Consider the following 14209-nt stretch of genomic DNA (forward strand, 5'->3'; position numbering starts at 1 on the left):
TCCATATTCTCTGCCCCGTCAGCAGTCTCAGGGCTGTGCTGGTGGGAGGGAGTGAGGGGCCAAGGCTTTGTTGGTGGCCCGGTGTGAGTGGGGCTCTGCTGGCCTTTCTGCAGGAGTTGCCAGGCTGCCACCTGTAAAGAAGAGGATGTGTCACCCATACCTTCCGATGGAATTTCTCTCCGGACAGAGGTGAGGAAGGAAAAAAGCAGTGGGGGCCGGGACAGGAGGGGTATCTCAGGCAGGGCAATAGAAAGCTTCCAGAAGAGCGCCCGGGGCCAGGACCATCCTGGCTGGCCTGCAGGCACCAAGTTGGCCTGCGTGCTGTCGCTGGTGTGGCTCCACAGCCCTTCCTCTAGGCTTTCAAGCCCTTGTACATATTCAGGTGTTTTACCTGGGAAGGGTGGGAACAGTTCAGCTGCAGCTGGCCTGGGGCTCAGCTCACGTTTACTCACAGCTGCCACAGCACGGTCCCCCAGCTTTGCAATGAGGACGCTCCTTGCATGGGGGGTGGGTTGCTGGCTGTATGGGAGGTGATTCCCCACCTCTGACCAATTTCAGAATTGTTTACTGCTGGAGCAAGTGCCCTGATAGGGTTTCCCTCTGTATAACTGGTGGGTTCAGGTTTTTTTTTTCTCTTATGGTTCAAGTTAGATTTGATTCCTCTTTTATGTATTTATAGATATAAGCATGGAAATAATTCATTCCTATAAATACATCTGTGTGAAGGGAAGAACTTTTTTCTGTTTTATTTTAAAATTTTATTTTTTAAAATTTTGAAATTTAATTTTATTTATTTTTTTATACAGCAGGTTATTATTAGTTATGTATTTTATGCATATATATGTATACAGGTCAATCCCAATCTCCCAACTCATCCCACCACCACCACCCCATGGCTTCCCACACTTGGTGTCCATACATTTTTTCTCTACCTCTGTGTCTCTATTTCTTCCCTGCAAACCAGTTCATCTGTACCATTTTTTAGGTTCCACATATATGCATTAATATACAATATTTGTTTTCCTCTTTCTGACTTACTTCATTCTGTATGACAGTCTCTAGATCCATCGATGTCTCTACAAATGACCCAGTTTCATTCCTTTTTATGGCTGAGTAATATTCCATTTTATATATGTACCACATCTTTATCCATTCATCTGTCTGTGGGCATTTAGCTTGCTTCCATTACCTGGCTATTGTAAATAGTGCTGCAATGATCATTGTGGTGAATGTGCCTTTTTGATTTATGGTTTTCTCTGGGTATGTGCCCAGAAGTGGGATTGCTGGATCAGATGGTAATTCTATTTCTAGTTTTTTTAAGGAAACTCCATACTGTTCTCCATAGTGACTGTATCAATTTACATCCCCACCAATAGTGGAAGAGGGCTCCTTTTGTCCACACCCTCCCCAGAATTTGTTGTTTGTAGATTTTCTGATGATGCCGATTTTAACAGGTGTGGGGTGATACCTCATTGTAGTTTTGATTTGCATTTCTCTAATAATTAGTGCTGTTGAGCAGCTTTTCATGTGCGTCTTGGCCATCTCTGTGTCTTCTTTGAAGAAACGTCTCTTTAGATCTTCTGCCCATTTTTGTATTGGGTTGTTTGTTTTTTTAATAGTAAGCTGCATGAACTGTTTATATATATATATTGGAGATTAAACCTTTGTCCATTGATTCATTTGCAACGATTTTCGCCCATTCTGAGGGATGCCTTTTTCCATTCCCGTTTTTTGAACAAACAAGGAAAGAAAGAAAAAGAAGCAGAACACTAATGTGCGTAAAATATGCCTTTTGAAATGGTCGTTTTGAAATATGGACGTCCTTTGAATTTTTTGGTCGATATGTGACCCCAGGATTTGTTTTCAGGGCAGGTGTCATTTACAGGCCTGCAATGATTTTGAATATCAACTGACCATTAGCGCTGGGATTAAAGCTGCTGTTGCGTGAAACGGCCACAAGGTGGCAGCAGTTCTCCCTTACCAAATCTGGTTACTAGAGCAACAGAGCCTCAATGGAAGTCGTGTTCTAGATTGGAATTTAGAATGGAATGTGCCAGGAGAAAGCCCCTCAAGTTTGTCTCACTACTTCTTGTTCCTGTTTTTATTTTATTTTTTTATTTTCTATTACAGCAAGTTTGATTACAATGTTTGGCTTGTTGTAGGTGTAGAAGATGTGGTTCTTTTACACATATACAGATGTCTGTTCTTCCTGGGATCCTTTTCCCATGTACGTTAGGACAGAATGTTGAGTAGTCTTCTCTTGGTATTCCGTAGGTCTTTGGTGATTTTATATGTCACCTGTGTTTGATTATGTCTGTTAACCCCGATAGCGTAATGAAACCAATCCTCACACCTTTCCATTGGTGAACCATAAGTTTGTTTAATGAATCTGTGATTGCCCTTCTCCGTGGAAATATCTGCCCTGGTATCCATTTTTAGGTAACACCTATAAGTGATATGATACGATATGTGTCTTTCACTTTCTGACTTACTCCAAGTCACGTGATTACCTCTAGACTCATCTACGGGGCTGCAAATGGCATTGTGTCCTTTTTTTCCTTGGCTTCTATTCTGCCTTAGCGAGGTCCATTTTCAACAATGTGATTCCCTGAGGGTTGTGGATTAGCTGACCTGGGCAGCCTTACCCTGCCGGCCGCCCCCCCCAGGTGTGCCTGGTTGAGGTCAATATAAACAGTGCTCCAGGCAGCAATAGCCCCTGAAGTTGTGCCTGACTCCATATTCTCTGCCCCGTCAGCAGTCTCAGGGCTGTGCTGGTGGGAGGGAGTGAGGGGCCAAGGCTTTGTTGGTGGCCCGGTGTGAGTGGGGCTCTGCTGGCCTTTCTGCAGGAGTTGCCAGGCTGCCACCTGTAAAGAAGAGGATGTGTCACCCATACCTTCCGATGGAATTTCTCTCCGGACAGAGGTGAGGAAGGAAAAAAGCAGTGGGGGCCGGGACAGGAGGGGTATCTCAGGCAGGGCAATAGAAAGCTTCCAGAAGAGCGCCCGGGGCCAGGACCATCCTGGCTGGCCTGCAGGCACCAAGTTGGCCTGCGTGCTGTCGCTGGTGTGGCTCCACAGCCCTTCCTCTAGGCTTTCAAGCCCTTGTACATATTCAGGTGTTTTACCTGGGAAGGGTGGGAACAGTTCAGCTGCAGCTGGCCTGGGGCTCAGCTCACGTTTACTCACAGCTGCCACAGCACGGTCCCCCAGCTTTGCAATGAGGACGCTCCTTGCATGGGGGGTGGGTTGCTGGCTGTATGGGAGGTGATTCCCCACCTCTGACCAATTTCAGAATTGTTTACTGCTGGAGCAAGTGCCCTGATAAGGTTTCCCTCTGTATAACTGGTGGGTTCAGGTTTTTTTTTTCTCTTATGGTTCAAGTTAGATTTGATTCCTCTTTTATGTATTTATAGATATAAGCATGGAAATAATTCATTCCTATAAATACATCTGTGTGAAGGGAAGAACTTTTTTCTGTTTTATTTTAAAATTTTATTTTTTAAAATTTTGAAATTTAATTTTATTTATTTTTTTATACAGCAGGTTATTATTAGTTATGTATTTTATGCATATATATGTATACAGGTCAATCCCAATCTCCCAACTCATCCCACCACCACCACCCCATGGCTTCCCACACTTGGTGTCCATACATTTTTTCTCTACCTCTGTGTCTCTATTTCTTCCCTGCAAACCAGTTCATCTGTACCATTTTTTAGGTTCCACATATATGCATTAATATACAATATTTGTTTTCCTCTTTCTGACTTACTTCATTCTGTATGACAGTCTCTAGATCCATCGATGTCTCTACAAATGACCCAGTTTCATTCCTTTTTATGGCTGAGTAATATTCCATTTTATATATGTACCACATCTTTATCCATTCATCTGTCTGTGGGCATTTAGCTTGCTTCCATTACCTGGCTATTGTAAATAGTGCTGCAATGATCATTGTGGTGAATGTGCCTTTTTGATTTATGGTTTTCTCTGGGTATGTGCCCAGAAGTGGGATTGCTGGATCAGATGGTAATTCTATTTCTAGTTTTTTTAAGGAAACTCCATACTGTTCTCCATAGTGACTGTATCAATTTACATCCCCACCAATAGTGGAAGAGGGCTCCTTTTGTCCACACCCTCCCCAGAATTTGTTGTTTGTAGATTTTCTGATGATGCCGATTTTAACAGGTGTGGGGTGATACCTCATTGTAGTTTTGATTTGCATTTCTCTAATAATTAGTGCTGTTGAGCAGCTTTTCATGTGCGTCTTGGCCATCTCTGTGTCTTCTTTGAAGAAACGTCTCTTTAGATCTTCTGCCCATTTTTGTATTGGGTTGTTTTTTTTTTTAATAGTAAGCTGCATGAACTGTTTATATATATATATTGGAGATTAAACCTTTGTCCATTGATTCATTTGCAACGATTTTCGCCCATTCTGAGGGATGCCTTTTTCCATTCCCGTTTTTTGAACAAACAAGGAAAGAAAGAAAAAGAAGCAGAACACTAATGTGCGTAAAATATGCCTTTTGAAATGGTCGTTTTGAAATATGGACGTCCTTTGAATTTTTTGGTCGATATGTGACCCCAGGATTTGTTTTCAGGGCAGGTGTCATTTACAGGCCTGCAATGATTTTGAATATCAACTGACCATTAGCGCTGGGATTAAAGCTGCTGTTGCGTGAAACGGCCACAAGGTGGCAGCAGTTCTCCCTTACCAAATCTGGTTACTAGAGCAACAGAGCCTCAATGGAAGTCGTGTTCTAGATTGGAATTTAGAATGGAATGTGCCAGGAGAAAGCCCCTCAAGTTTGTCTCACTACTTCTTGTTCCTGTTTTTAATTTTTTTTTTTATTTTCTATTACAGCAAGTTTGATTACAATGTTTGGCTTGTTGTAGGTGTAGAAGATGTGGTTCTTTTACACATATACAGATGTCTGTTCTTCCTGGGATCCTTTTCCCATGTACGTTAGGACAGAATGTTGAGTAGTCTTCTCTTGGTATTCCGTAGGTCTTTGGTGATTTTATATGTCACCTGTGTTTGATTATGTCTGTTAACCCCGATATCGTAATGAAACCAATCCTCACACCTTTCCATTGGTGAACCATAAGTTTGTTTAATGAATCTGTGATTGCCCTTCTCCGTGGAAATATCTGCCCTGGTATCCATTTTTAGGTAACACCTATAAGTGATATGATACGATATGTGTCTTTCACTTTCTGACTTACTCCAAGTCACGTGATTACCTCTAGACTCATCTACGGGGCTGCAAATGGCATTGTGTCCTTTTTTTCCTTGGCTTCTATTCTGCCTTAGCGAGGTCCATTTTCAACAATGTGATTCCCTGAGGGTTGTGGATTAGCTGACCTGGGCAGCCTTACCCTGCCGGCCGGCCCTCCCCAGGTGTGCCTGGTTGAGGTCAATATAAACAGCGCTCCAGGCAGCAATAGCCCCTGAAGTTGTGCCTGACTCCATATTCTCTGCCCCGTCAGCAGTCTCAGGGCTGTGCTGGTGGGAGGGAGTGAGGGGCCAAGGCTTTGTTGGTGGCCCGGTGTGAGTGGGGCTCTGCTGGCCTTTCTGCAGGAGTTGCCAGGCTGCCACCTGTAAAGAAGAGGATGTGTCACCCATACCTTCCGATGGAATTTCTCTCCGGACAGAGGTGAGGAAGGAAAAAAGCAGTGGGGGCCGGGACAGGAGTGGTATCTCAGGCAGGGCAATAGAAAGCTTCCAGAAGAGCGCCTGGGGCCAGGACCATCCTGGCTGGCCTGCAGGCACCAAGTTGGCCTGCGTGCTGTCGCTGGTGTGGCTCCACGGCCCTTCCTCTAGGCTTTCAAGCCCTTGTACATATTCAGGTGTTTTACCTGGGAAGGGTGGGAACAGTTCAGCTGCAGCTGGCCTGGGGCTCAGCTCACGTTTACTCACTGATGCCTCAGCACGGTCCCCCAGCTTTGCAATGAGGACGCTCCTTGCATGGGGGGTGGGTTGCTGGCTGTATGGGAGGTGATTCCCCACCTCTGACCAATTTCAGAATTGTTTACTGCTGGAGCAAGTGCCCTGATAGGGTTTCCCTCTGTATAACTGGTGGGTTCAGGGTTTTTTTTTCTTTTATGGTTCAAGTTAGATTTGATTCCTCTTTTATGTATTTATAGATATAAGCATGGAAATAATTCATTCCTATAAATACATCTGTGTGAAGGGAAGAACTTTTTTCTGTTTTATTTTAAAATTTTATTTTTTAAAATTTTGAAATTTAATTTTATTTATTTGTTTATACAGCAGGTTATTATTAGTTATGTATTTTATGCATATACATGTATACAGGTCAATCCCAATCACCCAACTCATCCCACCACCACCACCCCATGGCTTCCCACACTTGGTGTCCATACATTTGTTCTCTACCTCTGTGTCTCTATTTCTTCCCTGCAAACCAGTTCATCTGTACCATTTTTTAGGTTCCACATATATGCATTAATATACAATATTTGTTTTCCTCTTTCTGACTTACTTCATTCTGTATGACAGTCTCTAGATCCATCGATGTCTCTACAAATGACCCAGTTTCATTCCTTTTTATGGCTGAGTAATATTCCATTTTATATATGTACCACATCTTTATCCATTCATCTGTCTGTGGGCATTTAGCTTGCTTCCATTACCTGGCTATTGTAAATAGTGCTGCAATGATCATTGTGGTGAATGTGCCTTTTTGATTTATGGTTTTCTATGGGTATGTGCCCAGAAGTGGGATTGCTGGATCAGATGGTAATTCTATTTCTAGTTTTTTTAAGGAAACTCCATACTGTTCTCCATAGTGACTGTATCAATTTACATCCCCACCAATAGTGGAAGAGGGCTCCTTTTGTCCACACCCTCCCCAGAATTTGTTGTTTGTAGATTTTCTGATGATGCCGATTTTAAAAGGTGTGGGGTGATACCTCATTGTAGTTTTGATTTGCATTTCTCTAATAATTAGTGCTGTTGAGCAGCTTTTCATCTGCGTCTTGGCCATCTCTGTGTCTTCTTTGAAGAAACGTCTCTTTAGAACTTCTGCCCATTTTTGTATTGGGTTGTTTGTTTTTTTAATAGTAAGCTGCATGAGCTGTTTATATATATATATTGGAGATTAAACCTTTGTCCATTGATTCATTTGCAACGATTTTCGCCCATTCTGAGGGATGCCTTTTTCCATTCCCGTTTTTTGAACAAAAAAGGAAAGAAAGAAAAAGAAGCAGAACACTAATGTGCGTAAAATATGCCTTTTGAAATGGTCGTTTTGAAATATGGACGTCCTTTGAATTTTTTGGTCGATATGTGACCCCAGGATTTGTTTTCAGGGCAGGTGTCATTTACAGGCCTGCAATGATTTTGAATATCAACTGACCATTAGCGCTGGGATTAAAGCTGCTGTTGCGTGAAACGGCCACAAGGTGGCAGCAGTTCTCCCTTACCAAATCTGGTTACTAGAGCAACAGAGCCTCAATGGAAGTCGTGTTCTAGATTGGAATTTAGAATGGAATGTGCCAGGAGAAAGCCCCTCAAGTTTGTCTCACTACTTCTTGTTCCTGTTTTTATTTTATTTTTTTATTTTCTATTACAGCAAGTTTGATTACAATGTTTGGCTTGTTGTAGGTGTAGAAGATGTGGTTCTTTTACACATATACAGATGTCTGTTCTTCCTGGGATCCTTTTCCCATGTACGTTAGCACAGAATGTTGAGTAGTCTTCTCTTGGTATTCCGTAGGTCTTTGGTGATTTTATATGTCACCTGTGTTTGATTATGTCTGTTAACCCCGATAGCGTAATGAAACCAATCCTCACACCTTTCCATTGGTGAACCATAAGTTTGTTTAATGAATCTGTGATTGCCCTTCTCCGTGGAAATATCTGCCCTGGTATCCATTTTTAGGTAACACCTATAAGTGATATGATACGATATGTGTCTTTCACTTTCTGACTTACTCCAAGTCACGTGATTACCTCTAGACTCATCTACGGGGCTGCAAATGGCATTGTGTCCTTTTTTTCCTTGGCTTCTATTCTGCCTTAGCGAGGTCCATTTTCAACAATGTGATTCCCTGAGGGTTGTGGATTAGCTGACCTGGGCAGCCTTACCCTGCCGGCCGGCCCTCCCCAGGTGTGCCTGGTTGAGGTCAATATAAACAGCGCTCCAGGCAGCAATAGCCCCTGAAGTTGTGCCTGACTCCATATTCTCTGCCCCGTCAGCAGTCTCAGGGCTGTGCTGGTGGGAGGGAGTGAGGGGCCAAGGCTTTGTTGGTGGCCCGGTGTGAGTGGGGCTCTGCTGGCCTTTCTGCAGGAGTTGCCAGGCTGCCACCTGTAAAGAAGAGGATGTGTCACCCATACCTTCCGATGGAATATCTCTCCGGACAGAGGTGAGGAAGGAAAAAAGCAGTGGGGGCCGGGACAGGAGTGGTATCTCAGGCAGGGCAATAGAAAGCTTCCAGAAGAGCGCCTGGGGCCAGGACCATCCTGGCTGGCCTGCAGGCACCAAGTTGGCCTGCGTGCTGTCGCTGGTGTGGCTCCACGGCCCTTCCTCTAGGCTTTCAAGCCCTTGTACATATTCAGGTGTTTTACCTGGGAAGGGTGGGAACAGTTCAGCTGCAGCTGGCCTGGGGCTCAGCTCACGTTTACTCACTGATGCCTCAGCACGGTCCCCCAGCTTTGCAATGAGGACGCTCCTTGCATGGGGGGTGGGTTGCTGGCTGTATGGGAGGTGATTCCCCACCTCTGACCAATTTCAGAATTGTTTACTGCTGGAGCAAGTGCCCTGATAGGGTTTCCCTCTGTATAACTGGTGGCTTCAGGGTTTTTTTTTCTTTTATGGTTCAAGTTAGATTTGATTCCTCTTTTATGTATTTATAGATTTAAGCATGGAAATAATTCATTCCTATAAATACATCTGTGTGAAGGGAAGAACTTTTTTCTGTTTTATTTTAAAATTTTATTTTTTAAAATTTTGAAATTTAATTTTATTTATTTGTTTATACAGCAGGTTATTATTAGTTATGTATTTTATGCATATACATGTATACAGGTCAATCCCAATCTCCCAACTCATCCCACCACCACCACCCCATGGCTTCCCACACTTGGTGTCCATACGTTTGTTCTCTACCTCTGTGTCTCTATTTCTTCCCTGCAAACCAGTTCATCTGTACCATTTTTAGGTTCCACATATATGCATTAATATACAATATTTGTTTTCCTCTTTCTGACATACTTCATTCTGTATGACAGTCTCTAGATCCATCGATGTCTCTACAAATGACCCAGTTTCATTCCTTTTTATGGCTGAGTAATATTCCATTTTATATATGTACCACATCTTTATCCATTCATCTGTCTGTGGGCATTTAGCTTGCTTCCATTACCTGGCTATTGTAAATAGTGCTGCAATGATCATTGTGGTGAATGTGCCTTTTTGATTTATGGTTTTCTCTGGGTATGTGCCCAGAAGTGGGATTGCTGGATCAGATGGTAATTCTATTTCTAGTTTTTTTAAGGAAACTCCATACTGTTCTCCATAGTGACTGTATCAATTTACATCCCCACCAATAGTGGAAGAGGGCTCCTTTTGTCCACACCCTCCCCAGAATTTGTTGTTTGTAGATTTTCTGATGATGCCGATTTTAACAGGTGTGGGGTGATACCTCATTGTAGTTTTGATTTGCATTTCTCTAATAATTAGTGCTGTTGAGCAGCTTTTCATGTGCGTCTTGGCCATCTCTGTGTCTTCTTTGAAGAAACGTCTCTTTAGATCTTCTGCCCATTTTTGTATTGGGTTGTTTGTTTTTTTAATAGTAAGCTGCATGAGCTGTTTATATATATATATTGGAGATTAAACCTTTGTCCATTGATTCATTTGCAACTATTTTCGCCCATTCTGAGGGATGCCTTTTTCCATTCCCGTTTTTTGAACAAACAAGGAAAGAAAGAAAAAGAAGCAGAACACTAATGTGCGTAAAATATGCCTTTTGAAATGGTCGTTTTGAAATATGGACGTCCTTTGAATTTTTTGGTCGATATGTGACCCCAGGATTTGTTTTCAGGGCAGGTGTCATTTACAGGCCTGCAATGATTTTGAATATCAACTGACCATTAGCGCTGGGATTAAAGCTGCTGTTGCGTGAAACGGCCACAAGGTGGCAGCAGTTCTCCCTTACCAAATCTGGTTACTAGAGCAACAGAGCCTCAATGGAAGTCGTGTTCTAGATTGGAATTTAGAATGGAATGTGCCAGGAGAAAGCCCCTCAAGTTTGTCTCACTACTTCTTGTTCCTGTTTTTATTTTTATTTTTTATTTTCTATTACAGCAAGTTTGATTACAATGTTTGGCTTGTTGTAGGTGTAGAAGATGTGGTTCTTTTACACATATACAGATGTCTGTTCTTCCTGGGATCCTTTTCCCATGTACGTTAGGACAGAATGTTGAGTAGTCTTCTCTTGGTATTCCGTAGGTCTTTGGTGATTTTATATGTCACCTGTGTTTGATTATGTCTGTTAACCCCGATATCGTAATGAAACCAATCCTCACACCTTTCCATTGGTGAACCATAAGTTTGTTTAATGAATCTGTGATTGCCCTTCTCCGTGGAAATATCTGCCCTGGTATCCATTTTTAGGTAACACCTATAAGTGATATGATACGATATGTGTCTTTCACTTTCTGACTTACTCCAAGTCACGTGATTACCTCTAGACTCATCTACGGGGCTGCAAATGGCATTGTGTCCTTTTTTTCCTTGGCTTCTATTCTGCCTTAGCGAGGTCCATTTTCAACAATGTGATTCCCTGAGGGTTGTGGATTAGCTGACCTGGGCAGCCTTACCCTGCCGGCCGGCCCTCCCCAGGTGTGCCTGGTTGAGGTCAATATAAACAGCGCTCCAGGCAGCAATAGCCCCTGAAGTTGTGCCTGACTCCATATTCTCTGCCCCGTCAGCAGTCTCAGGGCTGTGCTGGTGGGAGGGAGTGAGGGGCCAAGGCTTTGTTGGTGGCCCGGTGTGAGTGGGGCTCTGCTGGCCTTTCTGCAGGAGTTGCCAGGCTGCCACCTGTAAAGAAGAGGATGTGTCACCCATACCTTCCGATGGAATTTCTCTCCGGACAGAGGTGAGGAAGGAAAAATGCAGTGGGGGCCGGGACATGAGTGGTATCTCAGGCAGGGCAATAGAAAGCTTCCAGAAGAGCGCCCGGGGCCAGGACCATCCTGGCTGGCCTGCAGGCACCAAGTTGGCCTGCGTGCTGTCGCTGGTGTGGCTCCACGGCCCTTCCTCTAGGCTTTCAAGCCCTTGTACATATTCAGGTGTTTTACCTGGGAAGGGTGGGAACAGTTCAGCTGCAGCTGGCCTGGGGCTCAGCTGACGTTTACTCACTGATGCCTCAGCACGGTCCCCCAGCTTTGCAATGAGGATGCTCCTTGCATGGGGGGTGGGTTGCTGGCTGTATGGGAGGTGATTCCCCACCTCTGACCAATTTCAGAATTGTTTACTGCTGGAGCAAGTGCCCTGATAGGGTTTCCCTCTGTATAACTGGTGGCTTCAGGGTTTTTTTTTCTTTTATGGTTCAAGTTAGATTTGATTCCTCTTTTATGTATTTATAGATATAAGCATGGAAATAATTCATTCCTATAAATACATCTGTGTGAAGGGAAGAACTTTTTTCTGTTTTATTTTAAAATTTTATTTTTTAAAATTTTGAAATTTAATTTTATTTTTTTGTTTATACAGCAGGTTATTATTAGTTATGTATTTTATGCATATACATGTATACAGGTCAATCCCAATCTCCCAACTCATCCCACCACCACCACCCCATGGCTTCCCACACTTGGTGTCCATACGTTTGTTCTCTACCTCTGTGTCTCTATTTCTTCCCTGCAAACCAGTTCATCTGTACCATTTTTAGGTTCCACATATATGCATTAATATACAATATTTGTTTTCCTCTTTCTGACTTACTTCATTCTGTATGACAGTCTCTAGATCCATCGATGTCTCTACAAATGACCCAGTTTCATTCCTTTTTATGGCTGAGTAATATTCCATTTTATATATGTACCACATCTTTATCCATTCATCTGTCTGTGGGCATTTAGCTTGCTTCCATTACCTGGCTATTGTAAATAGTGCTGCAATGATCATTGTGGTGAATGTGCCTTTTTGATTTATGGTTTTCTCTGGGTATGTGCCCAGAAGTGGGATTGCTGGATCAGATGGTAATTCTATTTCTAGTTTTTTTAAGGAAACTCCATACTGTTCTCCATAGTGACTGTATCAATTTACATCCCCACCAATAGTGGAAGAGGGCTCCTTTTGTCCACACCCTCCCCAGAATTTGTTGTTTGTAGATTTTCTGATGATGCCGATTTTAACAGGTGTGGGGTGATACCTCATTGTAGTTTTGATTTGCATTTCTCTAATAATTAGTGCTGTTGAGCAGCTTTTCATCTGCGTCTTGGCCATCTCTGTGTCTTCTTTGAAGAAACGTCTCTTTAGATCTTCTGCCCATTTTTGTATTGGGTTGTTTGTTTTTTTAATAGTAAGCTGCATGAGCTGTTTATATATATATATTGGAGATTAAACCTTTGTCCATTGATTCATTTGCAACGATTTTCGCCCATTCTGAGGGATGCCTTTTTCCATTCCCGTTTTTTGAACAAAAAAGGAAAGAAAGAAAAAGAAGCAGAACACTAATGTGCGTAAAATATGCCTTTTGAAATGGTCGTTTTGAAATATGGACGTCCTTTGAATTTTTTGGTCGATATGTGACCCCAGGATTTGTTTTCAGGGCAGGTGTCATTTACAGGCCTGCAATGATTTTGAATATCAACTGACCATTAGCGCTGGGATTAAAGCTGCTGTTGCGTGAAACGGCCACAAGGTGGCAGCAGTTCTCCCTTACCAAATCTGGTTACTAGAGCAACAGAGCCTCAATGGAAGTCGTGTTCTAGATTGGAATTTAGAATGGAATGTGCCAGGAGAAAGCCCCTCAAGTTTGTCTCACTACTTCTTGTTCCTGTTTTTATTTTATTTTTTTATTTTCTATTACAGCAAGTTTGATTACAATGTTTGGCTTGTTGTAGGTGTAGAAGATGTGGTTCTTTTACACATATACAGATGTCTGTTCTTCCTGGGATCCTTTTCCCATGTACGTTAGCACAGAATGTTGAGTAGTCTTCTCTTGGTATTCCGTAGGTCTTTGGTGATTTTATATGTCACCTGTGTTTGATTATGTCTGTTAACCCCGATATCGTAATGAAACCAATCCTCACACCTTTCCATTGGTGAACCATAAGTTTGTTTAATGAATCTGTGATTGCCCTTCTCCGTGGAAATATCTGCCCTGGTATCCATTTTTAGGTAACACCTATAAGTGATATGATACGATATGTGTCTTTCACTTTCTGACTTACTCCAAGTCACGTGATTACCTCTAGACTCATCTACGGGGCTGCAAATGGCATTGTGTCCTTTTTTTCCTTGGCTTCTATTCTGCCTTAGCGAGGTCCATTTTCAACAATGTGATTCCCTGAGGGTTGTGGATTAGCTGACCTGGGCAGCCTTACCCTGCCGGCCGGCCCTCCCCAGGTGTGCCTGGTTGAGGTCAATATAAACAGCGCTCCAGGCAGCAATAGCCCCTGAAGTTGTGCCTGACTCCATATTCTCTGCCCCGTCAGCAGTCTCAGGGCTGTGCTGGTGGGAGGGAGTGAGGGGCCAAGGCTTTGTTGGTGGCCCGGTGTGAGTGGGGCTCTGCTGGCCTTTCTGCAGGAGTTGCCAGGCTGCCACCTGTAAAGAAGAGGATGTGTCACCCATACCTTCCGATGGAATTTCTCTCCGGACAGAGGTGAGGAAGGAAAAAAGCAGTGGGGGCCGGGACAGGAGGGGTATCTCAGGCAGGGCAATAGAAAGCTTCCAGAAGAGCGCCTGGGGCCAGGACCATCCTGGCTGGCCTGCAGGCACCAAGTTGGCCTGCGTGCTGTCGCTGGTGTGGCTCCACGGCCCTTCCTCTAGGCTTTCAAGCCCTTGTACATATTCAGGTGTTTTACCTGGGAAGGGTGGGAACAGTTCAGCTGCAGCTGGCCTGGGGCTCAGCTCACGTTTACTCACTGATGCCTCAGCACGGTCCCCCAGCTTTGCAATGAGGACGCTCCTTGCATGGGGGGTGGGTTGCTGGCTGTATGGGAGGTGATTCCCCAC

This window comes from Mesoplodon densirostris, chromosome 1, assembly GCF_025265405.1.
Source record: "Mesoplodon densirostris isolate mMesDen1 chromosome 1, mMesDen1 primary haplotype, whole genome shotgun sequence".
NCBI classification, from domain to species: Eukaryota; Metazoa; Chordata; class Mammalia; order Artiodactyla; family Ziphiidae; genus Mesoplodon; species Mesoplodon densirostris.